This window comes from Sus scrofa, chromosome 11 (genome assembly GCF_054392235.1).
Source record: "Sus scrofa isolate SSC_HxYL_T2T_F1_AM1 chromosome 11, Sscrofa_HxYL_maternal_Yorkshire_Landrace_v2.0, whole genome shotgun sequence".
Classification (NCBI taxonomy): Eukaryota; Metazoa; Chordata; class Mammalia; order Artiodactyla; family Suidae; genus Sus; species Sus scrofa.
This window is the reverse complement of record NC_139393.1, coordinates 59,990,239-60,004,414: the sequence shown is the minus strand read 5'-3', so window position 1 is coordinate 60,004,414 and position 14,176 is coordinate 59,990,239. Positions and strand designations below refer to the sequence as shown.

General features: G+C 35.9%; 1 protein-coding gene across 6 annotated transcripts in view; it reads left to right on the top strand.

Annotated features, from left to right (window-relative positions):
- The window catches only part of LOC110255835 (uncharacterized), a 1,104,139-nt gene that overhangs the window by 444,824 nt on the left and 645,139 nt on the right, over positions 1-14,176 (top strand). For 2 of the 6 annotated variants that reach the window (XR_014819676.1, XM_084982071.1), the window contains exon 5: positions 4,464-7,379. The exons of the other annotated variants lie outside the window; for them this stretch is intronic. The gene's annotated coding sequence lies outside the window, so the exon portion shown is untranslated. Of the gene's footprint in view, positions 1-4,463; positions 7,380-14,176 lie in introns of those variants that run through there. 6 annotated transcript variants of the gene reach the window in all.

Sequence of the window (14,176 nt, the reverse complement as noted above, 5' to 3'; positions counted from 1 at the left end):
TATCTGATACAAGAGTAGATCATTTTAGTAACATCCCTTTCCGTACATGACAAAATTATTTTCAGCAATAATAACGTAATGAAACAAAAAATATATATGGCCAAAAAAATTCAGAGAAAATATTCTTCTGTTGACTACTGTATATATACAGTCAAGGCAGTAAAACAAACAAATAAATAAATACATTTAGTGTTACAATAAAAAACCTAATGAATATGTTAATTATCTCAACTTTTTAAAAAGAAAGGGACAAATCTTAGACTTATATTAGTGATAAATAATAATATTGCAGTTTCTGTTTTTGAATCTCAATATTTCTAAATACACCAATGCCCTTTTTAGAATTGGCTTGCTTAACACATTCAAGTTTAAGAGAGAGTGTATTGAGATTTGTCAGTTTATATTCACTCACAATTGATTGAACAGTCATTTTTGTTCATTTTAAACAAAAACCTTTCATAAAGTAAAATTAATACAATTATCTAATAGGTAACAAATAGGAAAATATAATAATGAAAGAAATTTAGAAAATATTCATGAAAATGTCATTTCACAATGCATTTCAAAAATGAAAATACCAAGTATTTTTTGTCTTTGGTATCATTTTGAGCTGCTTTCAGATATAATCACAGTTCTGTTCATTTTCTGTGGCTTCTGTAACAAAGTACCAACTATGGCGAGAGGGTTGGATGAAGCCTCGTAGAGAGTGATGATGTGATGGAGGGAAAAATATGGGGAGCTGCAGGTTCAGTGAGGAAAAGTGAGGAAATGGATACATTAATTACTTTTACAATAACAATCATTTCACTATGTATAGATAACTAAACATCATTTTGTGTACCTTGAATCTACAAATTTTTATTGAAAATTAAGAGAAAAATAGAAAAAAATGCAATATTATGTATACCTGGGAAATTAATTAGATGAACACTTGAATTCTAATGATTCTGAAGGAGTACGAAGTTCTCAAAAGAGTTGCATGCTGAGTCTGCTTTTTTGGAGGGTGACAACATAAACAGAAGTTCTCAAAATTAACGTGCAAACTAAAATGATATTTAGAGATAAGAAATAAAATGTGTTAATTTGAATTTTACATATTATAAAAATAGTAACATCAGCACTTGTTCAGAATTTCAACCAGCGCGTATTTTTTTTAAATAAATACTTTTTAAAAAAACTAAGTACATTGCTTAGAATTTCTGTAGGATTATGGTCATCACAAACAGATCTTTGACCAGTTTTATTATTGCTTTTAAATCTTCTATAGACAGTTCTCCTATTTAATGCCTATATTGGAAGACTCTCATCTCTTGCCCATATAGTGCCATTGCCTAACTTTCAGATAATAAAAAGTTTGGGTTAAAGTCATAGAAAATGCACAAATGAAAAAGACAGAGGCTTTATGAGCAACCCCAAATGTATTCTGGCCAAAACAGAGACCAGACTTCAACAGTTCTAGGGCAAAACTGGAACGAGGTGGTAGTCCCCTGATATATGTTCTCTGCATAGTTCTACACAGAAGAAATGATAGCATTAAGGCACACGCCAAACACTACTGTAAAGCTTATGGGAAGCTTGTTCAAGCCAGAACTATAGATAATGATTCTTCATAGTGTCTTCTAAAAGGCAAAATTTTAATGTTGATTTCTTTCCCCTGAGAAGGTTGCTATTGTTGCAAGTTTTTCATTTGCTATTTCTTTGTTTAGGAACTCACTCAGGTTAGATCTATGAAATAGGTTTCTCCTGCAGTATTTGGCATTTGAGGTTTCTTATTAGTCTTTTGTGTGTGTTTTATTTATATTATTTTTAGGCTTCTTCTCCCAGGGTTTGACCCCTATTTGTGTCAGTCAGTGGTCAGCCAGTGATGGAGCACAATTATTCTCAAACTCCTTCATCCAGTAAAGCACTTGTTTTCTGATGGGTTTCTGGGTGGGTAGGGAAGGGCATTCAGGGTTTTTAGGGCTGCACCTTTCACAGAGCCTTGTTGCCTCTCTTCAGTGGGCACAAGAACACCTTCAGGGTTGGCTGTGAGTGTTGAGTCAGCATAAGCCCTCTCTGACCTTCCCTATGCAGGACTGCTGCCTCACCCAGGTAGATGTTTGTTCCAACCAAGACAGCAATCTCAGGTAGAGGGCGTGGTTTTCCCAATAACTCACCTCTGAAATTATCACTTCCACAGATGATACTGCTGCATTGTCCAAATGTGCAAAAATGAATGAGTGGTATTTCCTTGGGCCATGGCAGAGAGAAGCCAGTCCTCAAGACTGACCTCTCACTCCATAGAGCCTTCATGAATACTAACAGGGGGTCAGAGGGGAAGGGGCTGATGGGAGCAAGCCTGGGGGGGAAGAAAAGGCTATGGATTATTTGTTCTCATCCTAAGTTTGGCATTTTTTTTTTTTTGAGAATAAAGTCTTCTGTGACTAATACACACTTTCGAGCCATTTCCAGAGCACTTAAATGTTTGTTTCTGTCAATTTTATTGAGTTTTATAGTTGCTTTTTTGCAGAGAATATTTTCTGATTGCTTCACTTGACTATAACCACAGTAATTCCTGTTTTCCTAAAATAGATTGTAGCATGCTCTTGCCTGGATCTTAGAAGGTACTCTTCCCTCAGCTTAGATGTTCATCACAAATATGGATACTTGACTTACTCCTTCAATCAATTCAGACTTCACCTTAATATCATGGTGTTGGGAAAGCCACCCTTCCCTGTACAGATAGTTTCCACTCTGTATCTCCCTCCTCATGCTTTATTTTGTTTTATCCTACTTACCACCTCTTATGTAGCTCTTCTTTGACTTATGATGGGGTTACATCCTGATAAAACAGTCTAGTTGAAAATACCATGAGTTCAAAATGAATTTCATACACCTACTAAACCTCATAGTTCAGCCTAGCCTACTTAAAAGTGCTTAGAGCACTTCATTAGCCTATAGTTGGGCAAAATCATCTAACACAAAGCCTATTTTATAATTAAGTGTTGAGTATTTCATGCAGTTTATTGAATACTACACTAAAAGTGAATGACATGGTGGCTGTATGTGTACAGAGAACAGAGTGGTTATAAGTGTACCAGTGGCTTATTCTCGTACTCATGTGCCTGACTAGGAGCTGTGGGTTGCTGTTGCTGCCCAGCATCATGAGAGAGTAGAGAGAGTACTGGATTTTAGCATATTGCTAGCCTGGGAAAAGATAAACATTCCAAATTTGAAGCATGGTTTCCATTCCATGTGTATTGCTTTCACACCATTGTAAAATGAAAAATTCTAAGTGAACCATCATAAGTCAGAGACCATCTCTGCTAGATATTTCTTCTATGCGCCCCTCCCCGACATGATAGCTAACTTTGTTTCATTCACTGCTGTATTCCCAAAACATACAAATAATAACTGGCACAGAAAAGGTACTTAGTAGGTGCTGAATGAATGAGTTAGTGATAGAGTGAACAAAAAAGGTAAATGAAGCACACTTTGCCAGAGTAATTTTTTCTCTTTTGTGTTAACACTAAAGACCACTAAAAAGAAGAAATGACAGTCCTTAAGATTGAGTCACCATTGTATTTTCCATTCAATTTCCTAGAAGTGTTTTAATACTGTATAAATAGTCTGTAGAAAAGCCTTCCTTCCTTTCTGTGTCTTAACATGGCTTGAGGACATTTCTTCAAAGAATTTCTATTTCTTGGATATTGCTGAGGATCCCAAAGCCAGAGTAACTTCACTGAACTAGCATTAAAAAAAATCATTATCTTTCACACTTAAAGAACTATGCTGTTCTTAATTGCTCTACTAATCTAAAATGTACTATAGGAAACATTTTGGGTAACATAAACAAGACAAAGTTGATACCTGCATTAACTGCTAAAAACCAAGTAATGCTGTTGCATAATAATAAGTATCCGAGGGTCTTACCGAATAGAGAAATAGCATGGACACAAGAGTAACTAATGCGCAGGGAGAAAACAGAAGACTAAACAACAGAAAAGCTGAATGAAACAAATAGAGGAGGAGCTATATCAGATGTCAGGGATTGGAAGGGAAGAGGAGGCAAAACTAGTAGGGATGTTGGAAAACTTCAAAAAGAGATGGTGCAGACGAAATGTGCCTTCTCCTTTCTGTGTCTTTACATAGCTCTATGTAAATTCTTATCAGTATAGTAAATTGGTTATTTAGTAATCAAATGGCCAACAAATAGGCAATGGACAAGTCAGGAGAAGAAATGAGTAGGCTAAGATTTATTTTTTTTCATTAAAATATGTAAATTCTAATGTGCATATAATAGTGTACAACACATATTTAGCTTTTACATTAATTATTTGAATTAAAAATAGATTTTGTATATTCTGAAGCAGCATGTTTCTATAAAGTGTAAACAACTAAGCCATTGACTCATTTTACTTAAGTGGCCCTGTTGGGATATTCACTGCTACTTTGGGACCATCATTTTTTTTTCTTTCCTGCAGGATGTTCCTGAATTTACCAAATCATCTTAAAGCCATAGAATCTTTTTTTTTTCTAGATGAAAAAAAATGTTTCAAATACACGAAAGATACTTAAAAAGAAGCCCCAGTGCATCAACTTTTGCAACTTGGTGCTGCACTTGAAAGCAGTCATTTAGAGAAACACGTAACAATTTCATTCAATTACCTCAGATGTGATGTGTCCCACTTTAGAAAAGGAAAATGGCCGAAAATATGCTCTTAAAAGTCCATCCAAATGGAAAGAGAAAAATGTAGTTGGTTATTTGATGCTGCATCTTAGTAATATGGATAATCTGTTTATTTAGAAATAATTGTTTCAGTGACTAATGTAGATAAATACTCTAGAAATATTTTAAGGTATATAGCAATATTTTGCATATTTACCTTACATTCTCTGTTACAGGGAACACATTTTTTTATTTGTTTGTTTGCTTGTTTTACCATACTAATGGTTTTTCACTTAAAATTATTTAGAGGGTCTACATTTTTTTTTTACATTGAGTAAAATATAAAGCAAAGATAAGAGGTGTCCCTTGCCAAATATGGATCTTTAGAAAGGTAAGATGTTTCTAAAGCACTATACGAAGCAGTACAACTGTCCATATTTCACAGGCTAGTTATGCAAACCACAAGCTGGGTGAAAGATATAATTCTGTGACTCCCTATGCACTGTTTTTGTGCATTTCATTCTCCCAAATTTTATCACTCTAAACCCACTAACCACAAAGCAAAATACTTTTGTATATTTTCTCTTTTGCTTTGATACAAAATAATGCCATTTGAAGTTTATTGGGATCCAGGGACTAGGAACATTATGCTACAGTCTCATTTAACCAATACAACATTTCAGAATTCTGTCCTCAATTCCCCTAACCATTTATCATAAAACAATACATTCAGATCCTATTTTTTCAGTATGAGAGAGGATTTTTGCCTAGAAATGAATTTCCATTTTACTCAAGCATTCTAATTAGGTTAACTCTGTGTGTGTGTGTGTGTGTGTGTGTGTGTGTGTGTGTGATGGGATTACTTTGATCTGGATTTTGAATTGATTTAAAAATCAGTTTTGTTGTCAAACGAAAATGTGAAACATAACTATTGTTACTTTTTAGTATACCAGGTTGGTAGGGACTTTATGCTTTGTCCAACCAAGTTTCTTTTGATAATTTTTGCTTTTATTAAATAAGGCTAAAACTAAGCAGAAATTAATTGCTATCGTTAGTAGGTTGTCAGGTTTATGCAAATGAAGGATTGGAATCCTGCAATGCCATTTTAAAAAAGGTGGTTTTTTTTTTTGCTTTTTTTTTTAAATCCATCCTTCTTTGTAAGCAGGGAGATTTGGAGTCTGAAAAATCTTCCCTCATCATTTGTCTCCTTTTCTTTCACATAGAATCAGACAGTCAAATGGAACAGTATTAATGCAACTGTGAAAACATGTGTTTTGTTTCTCCTAATATCACCCAGATAAAGAGCCTGTGATCCCATGAAAGCAAATGGGGGCTATATACTCACTCATATAGCCTGCTCCTGTGGAACCAACAGATTAAGCAAACAAAATTCAGCCATTTCTTGCATTTGCACTTCTTCATATCTCTAGCCATATGGATCTCTACAATCTGTTTGGTTATTCACTCTGACATGTTTGAGCTCTACTTCAAACCAAAGCACTGTTTTGCCCAACACATTGGACACTGCCAACTTATATGTGGCTCTGATTCAAGGAGCTTCCAACAATCATAGTTTAACAGGACCCCCTTTCCCACCTATCCCACTCAATCATATACACATTCAAGAATTTTGACTTGTCATATAATGGACAAGTGTTGCAGTATCTTGAGACAATAGCTCACCTACTATTTCAAAATGATTATAGAAAACCTAGAGTTTGTAATTACGTAAGATATCCACATGCATTTTTTGCCGTAGTATTTCGGAAGCCAATAGCAAAATGACTTATGCATCACAAAATGTCAAAGTTAATGATATTAGTGGGACTATCATGGAGGCCAGCAATTCTCATCAAATTATGTATAATGAGTAAAATAATTCTACTTTATGCGTCTTTTCATATAGTTCTGGATTATACAATATAGTAACTGTAAGATTTCATAATTATTTTTTTCATCATTTTGAAACATTTCTAAAGCTTAATTTGTGGACATTATTCATCTGAATGTTAGGGAAAGAGTTTAGGTATATAAAAACAATAGAAAATAAATTTAGATATGAAAAGTGGCTTCTCAGATTATGAAAATGCTCTGTATTCAACCACAAACCTAGACAAACATTACAGCAAGAAAACAAAAAAACAGGTCATGTGATAAAATATGAAACAGACTAAGAACTAGATGCCATTTTCCAGATATTATTCAATGAGCTTTTTAAAAATAACCATTTTAATCTCATTAGATTTCGAAGACTGTCTTCTTCATCAGGGCTAACAATTTCTGAGTATTTATTCTGAGTAAGGCACAATACAGAGACCTTCACAGAAACATTTCAATTAATCACCTAACAACCCAAATTAGGTACCAATAGTATCGCCATTTTACAGATTAGAAAACAGGGACTTAGGAAATGTATGTCAATTGTGCAAAATCACACAGACGATAAATGATAGTTAAATTAGTTTTTAAGGACAAATGTGTTGAATACCTGAGCCTTGATAGATCTTCACTTCCCTCATGTAATGTCCCTGAGAATTACGCATATACCATGTATGTATGTATTTATATGTATTTTCTGTGTTTGTTTTACTGTTTCGATTTTTGATATTGCCATTCCAACAACTGAAATACCTAACATGGAATAGTTATTAACTGCCTATGTACTTGTTTAAAAAATTGTCATGTACCACCTCAAGATAAAAACCTTCAATAAACTAGGAATAAAAGTCAACTTTCTCAGCTTGTAAAGAATATCTACAAAAAACATACAGGTAACAGCATACTCAATGGTGAGAAATGCAAACCTTCCCATTAAGATTAGTACGAGCAAGAATGTCACCTCACACTACTTTTTTTTCTTTTCTTTATTTTTTTTCTTTTGACTGCCCCCATAGCATGTGGAAATTCCTCCTTGGCCAGGAATTGAACCCTCACCACAGCAGTGACCCAGATGCTGAAGTGACAAGATCTTTTTTTTTTTTTTTTGTCATTTTAGGGCTGTGTCTGTGGCATATGGAAGATCCCAGGCTAGGGGTTGAATCAGAGCTGTAGCTGCCAGCCTGCACCACAGCTCATGGCAATGCTGGATCCTTAACATACTAAGGAAGGCCAGGGTTTGAACCCACATCGTCATGGATACTAGTCAGGTTCATTACCACTTAGCCATAATGAGAACTCCTAACAATGGATCTTTAACCCACTGCACCATGGCGGAATTCCTCACCACTCTTTTTTATAAAATCCTACTGAAGTTCTAATGCAATAATACAGCAAAAATAAATAAAATATGTACAGATTAGGGGAAAAAATCTATTTGCATATGACTCAATCATCTATGTAGCAAATTTTTTTTTTTTTTTTTTTTTTTTTTTTTTTTTTTTTTTGTCTTTTTGCTATTTCTTTGGGCCGCTTCCGCGGCATATGGAGGTTCCCAGGCTAGGGGTCTATTAGGAGCTGTAGCCACCGGCCTACGCCAGAGCCACAGCAACGCAGGATCCGAGCCGTGTCTGCAACCTACACCACAGCTCACGGCAATGCCGGATCGTTAACCCACTGAGCAAGGGCAGGGACCGAACCCGCAACCTCATGGTTCCTAGTCGGATTCGTTAACCACTGCGCCACGACGGGAACTCCCCTATGTAGCAAATTTTAAAGACTCTAAAATAACAACAAAATTCTGGAATTAATAAGTGATTAGAGCAAGGTCACAGGATACAAGGTTAATATAAAAAAGTCAATTGCTTCTCTATGCCAGCAACAAACAAGTGGACTTTGAAATTAAAACTACATACCATTTATATTAGCTCCACCCAAAATGAATTACATAAGTATAAAATATGTACAAGAGTTACCTGAAGATAACCACTTAAGTCTGATGAATGAAATCAAAGTATAAAGGAGAAATGTCCCATGCTCATGGGTAGAAACAATTAATATGGCCAAGATGTCAGTTGTTCCCAAATTTATCTTTAGATACAATGCAATCCCAATCAAAATCCTACTAAGTTATTTTGTAAATATAGGCAGACTGTTAAGAAACTTTATATGGAGAGGCAAACAATTCAGAATAACCAATGTAGTATGAAGGAGAACTGGAAGATTGACACCATCCTACTTTAAGACTCACTGTAAATCTTCTGTAATCAAGGCAGTGTGGCATTGGTGAAAGAATGGACAAATATAATGATGGAACAAAATAGAGAGCCCAGAAACAGGCCCACATAGATATGGACAACTAACAGTTGACAAAAGAGCAAAAACAATACAATGGAGCAAAGGAAAGTCTTTTCAACAAATGATGCTGGGACAGCTGGGCATCCACATACAAAAAAAACCCATGTATCTGAACACAGACCTTATAGCCTGCACAAAAATTAAGTCAAAGTGGATTAGATAAATAAATATAAAAGAGAAAACTATAAAACTCCTATAAGATATTGTAGGGAAAAAAACCTATGTGACCATGGGTATGGCATTGACTTTATATTCATGAAAAAAATAAATGATAAGCTGAACTTCATTACAATGTTAAAAAATCTTTTCTGGGAGTTCCCACTGTGGCTCAGTGATAATGAACCTGACTAGTATCCATGAGGATGTGGGTTTGATCCCTGGCTTCACTCAGTGGGTTGAGGATCCGGGGTTGCCATGAGCTGTGGTGTAGGTTGCAGATGCAGCTTCGATCCCTTGTTGCTGTGGCTGTGATGTAGGCCTGCAGCTGCAGCTCCTATTCCACTCCTAGCCTGAGAACTTCCATATGCTATGGGTGCAGCCCTAAAAAGACAAAAAAATATGTATCTTCTCTTAAAAAGATAATGTCAAGAGAATGAGAAGACAAGCCACAGACTTGGAGAAAATATATGTAGAAAACACATCTGATAAAGCACCGTTATCCAAAACAGACAAAGGACTCTTAAAACTCTGCAATAAAATAAAAAACTGATTCAAAACTAAGGCACAGACCTTAACAGACACCTAACAAAAGAAGTTACATATATGGCAAATAAGCATATCAAAAGGTGCTATGCATCATATGTCATTTGAGAAATGCTAATTTAAACAACACTGAGATACTGCTATACACCTATTAGAAAGGCCAAAATCTGGAAAATTGACAAGGATGTGGGGCAACAGGAACTCTCATTCATTGTTGATGGGAATGCAAAAGTGTGGTTCAGCCAGACAATAGAATATTATTCAGCACTAAAAATGAACTATAAATCTCTGAAAGGATATGGAAGACCCTTAAATCCAAATTATAAAGTGAAAGGAGCCAGAATGGAGAAGCCAATCTGTATGATTCCAACTATATGACACTTTTTTTTTTTTTTTTTTTTTTGCCTTTTTGCCTTTTTGCCGCTCTCATGGCATATGGAGGTTCCCAGGGCCGTTCTCATGGCATATGGAGGTTCCCAGGCTAGGGGTCAAATCAGAGCCGCAGCCACCAGCCTATGCCAGAGCCACAGCAACTCGGGACGAGCCACGTCTGCAATCTACACCACAGCTCACGGCAACGCCGGATCCTTAACCTGCTGAGCAATGCCAGGGACCGAACCTGCAACCTCACAGTTCCTAGTCGGATTTGTTAACCACTGCACCACGACGGGAACTCCCTATATATGACATTCTTAAAAGGCAAAATTATGTAGGCAAAGATCAATGGCTGTCAGGGACCAGGGAAGGGATGAAAAGGTGGAACACAATTTTAGGAAAGTGAAAATACTCTACGATACTCCAATAATGGATATATGTTATTATGTATTTGTCCAAACCCATGCAATGTACAACACTAAAAAGTGAACCATAGTGTAAACTATAAACTTTGGATAATTATGATTTGATAATGTATGTCCTTCAATTCTAACACTGTGGTGGAGGGTAGGGGATGTTGATAGTGGGGGCGGGTGTGTATGGGAAATTTCCATACCTTCCTTACAATATAGCTGTGAACCTAGAACTATTCTAAAAATTAAATTAAAAATTATGCTGTACTAAATTATCACTGCCAAGTAGTTTTTTTTTTTGTTTTTTTTTGTTTTTTGTTTTTTTTTTCTTTTGTGGCAGTCCAATGGCATATGGAGTTCCTGGGCCAGGGATCAGATCTGAGTCACAGCTGTGGCAATGCCAGATCCTTAACCCACTGTTCCTGGCCCTGATTGAACGAACCTGCATCCTAGCACTACCAAGACACTACCAATCCCATTGTGCTTCAGGGGGAACTCTCATGTAGTTTCATTTTTATTACAAAATATGCCGAGCAGAATAGGAAAAATTAGACAAGAAAAATCTGAAACTTTTTGTGTAACATCAGGTTATAACATTGTAATAAAAGGATTCCTCTAAAATGAAGCCTATGAGTTGATAGTTATAATTCATGAAACATCTAATGTTTGTGGAATATAGTCTTAATTTATTTGACATTTCTAATTATAATCTATTAAAAGCAGTTTAACCTACTATAAGACATCATGAAAAATTGGAAATTCATTTAATCCTCAGTGAAAATAAGCGAGGGCCCTAAGAAGTGCAGGGATCTGTAAAAACTAATAAAAGCATTCTTACTGAGAATCTGATAGCCGCCTGGGTCCTTCCAATCTGTTAACAGCTGAGAGCAAGGGAGGGTCTTTTGAAGTCATCCTTCTTTGGGTCTCCCTTCTGTTTTTAGTATTAACAAAACAGAGAGAAGTGGTTAGGACCTTGGGCTCTTGATCAGACATATAAATAAAATTTTTTCTGTTACTTGCAATCAACAAGGCCTACAGCAAGACCAGTAAACCATGTGCTATCAGCTCTCATCTGGTCATACACCTGCCTTGTTACATTGTCGTGCAGCTCATATTTGGCTTATGGAGATAAGATAAAATCACTTAACACAGAATGATACTTAGCAAGCACTCTGCATATGTTAGCTATTTATTATTTTTCTAATCATCTCTACATTGGGGAAATACCATGTTTATCGTGTGTGTGTTAATACATAACTTCACGTCAATAAATATTTATTATGTACTTACTATGCCGGCAGTGTAAATAAACTGTGAACAGCAGATATACCCTAATCTTGCTGACAGATGCAGTTGCATTTGTTATCTATGAAACCTTGGGATGGCTGAAAAACCACAGCAAGGGACAGAAGGAGAAAACATAATGCTTTGCTCTAATAGGAATATGGATACTGATAAGTAGAGAGCTTGCTTTCTTGCTGAATATCCTCGTAGTAGCAAGGTCCTTGGTTGTTCAACATTTTGTTACAGGAGATGGTGATATCCTAGTTTGAGGCCAGAAAAATCAAATGTATCCTAAAATTGTATTTTATTAGGAAGGCCTAGTTTAAAATAGACTTCTGCTTTCAGTGGAAATTTTATGTAATTCTTAGATTTAATATGTTTAAAATTTTTGTTTTTCAATTAGGGTTTTTGTTCCTTTTAGATGTAAAACTGTAAGATGAAATCATCTGCACTTGTCATGGGAATCATTTTATCTTTTTCACGGGCTTCCTAATTTCTTTGAAAGGAAACTAAACTCATGTTTTTTTTTCCCTTCAATTGAAGTAAGTAGAAATTTGAAACTGAATTCATATCCAGAATGTTCACCTACAGTCATACTTCCCACAGCTAAACATGTGACTTAGTGTAATATAAATTATTCATTAAGATGAAACATTTTGACCTAGCAAGCTTTATTGCTGTTAGGAGAGCTGCAGTTGAAAACCTGCTTTGACTACAAATCGTAATAACTGTAAATCAAGGAATTCCACTAGGCTGAGGCTAAGTCTACATGGTAAAATTCCCTGCAACTGAAAGCACAAATTTGAGAGGTCATCTAATGCAGCTTTTGACAGGAGTGCTGAGCCATAGCATACTCATTCTAAATGCATGGATCTAGCTGTCCTCACAGCCTCTTTATTTTCTTCTTACACTTCGTGGTCTCCTCACTGGTCTCAGGAAATGAAGATTTCCTGTCATTTTATTCTTTTACTCTATTTTCTAATACCTTACTATTTTCTCTGTTTTCATCTCCTTCCTTCTTTCATAGTCGTTTACACCCTTCTCTAAAGCAAAACCCAATAAAGCCCTCACAAAACAGAAGACAAACCTCCTAGAGAAATCTTTTCAAATTAGCCTGTAATAACATCTTTTCATGATAAAATATTCAGTAACACTTCAGAATTGACTCGGTTGTAATGTATCAGGCACATTTGTGTGAAAGATATGTTCTTATATAGAGTAAGTATGCTATCCATTATTTAAAGGTCAATTTCTTTGTGACAGAGAATTTTAAACTACTTCCTGTTTCAAGTCATCATCTTGACAAAGTTTTTTCTACAGGAGTCTTTTCTAAGTTCAGTGTTTTGCCGGACATCAAGGAGTTTCTTAATGTTTTCTTATTTCCACTGTCCATTGTATCAGTAAAAATATGTTTACACAAGATTTTAAGGGAAATATGTCAACAATTTTTTGCTGTGGTCATGAACACTTACAGAGAGCTCAAAAGCAAAATGTATAGACACTGGACATGGTGTTGAATGTACACTTCTCTTACTAGCTGGGGCTTTAGTCCTAAATATTTTATGTAGTTGCCTCTAGTTATGTCTTTAATATATACAGATAATGATAAGTGCTATGAGGGATACAAAAGCAGTAATGTAATAGCCAGTGAAAGTGAAGGGATAGGAGCAGGAATTTGTCGGTGAGTTGTCGGTGTGTTTAGACTGAGTCGCTGTGAAACTGAAGGGGAAGCTTTTAACAGAAGATCTAGAAGTAGCACAGTATCACCACGCAACTGTTTGGAGGCGGGGTGAAGTTGCACATGCAAAGCTCTAGGGCAAGTGCTTGGTAAGCTAATGGAAGTGATATGTAGAGCTAAATAATAAATTAGTGATGTGATGTGAAGCCAAAGAGGTTGTATATTAAGGTAAATAGGTTGGGTTTGATCTTTAGTGTAATAGATAGTCATTTAAGAATTTTAAACAGGGGAATGACCTTATCTAAGTTTTGAAAATATTACTCTTGCTGCGCATGGAAAATAATCCATAGATGAGTGCTTGGGGGACAGACAGAGGTTATTGTAGTTATTGGATTAAAGATTGAATGTGTCCTGGCGTAGATGGATGACTGTAATGATAGAGAGATGTGGGTGGGTATTAAATACATTTTGGAGGCAGAAACAAATAGACTCAGTGACACATTGACTATGCGAGATGAAAGAAAGGGAGGAATTGAAATGACTCCTGAGTTTTTGCGTTAGGTTCCTTTTCTAATATGGGGAACAGGGTGGGAAGAGCAAGTTTTGGATGAAACAGTAAAAGGTTGTCTTGGGTTTATTAGGATTAAGGTAAGGAACATTAGGATAAGAGATCTTTGTGTTTGGACCTCCCCACACCATCCTCATTCAACTGTTTCCATCTACCCTCACAATCCATTCCATTCCTCCCCTGGCCCATTCCAGATGATCCTGCACATCTGAACTGCAATGCTGTCATCTTCAGAAAGCCTTCCTGGTTTCAGCCTAGATGTCTGGTTGATGCTC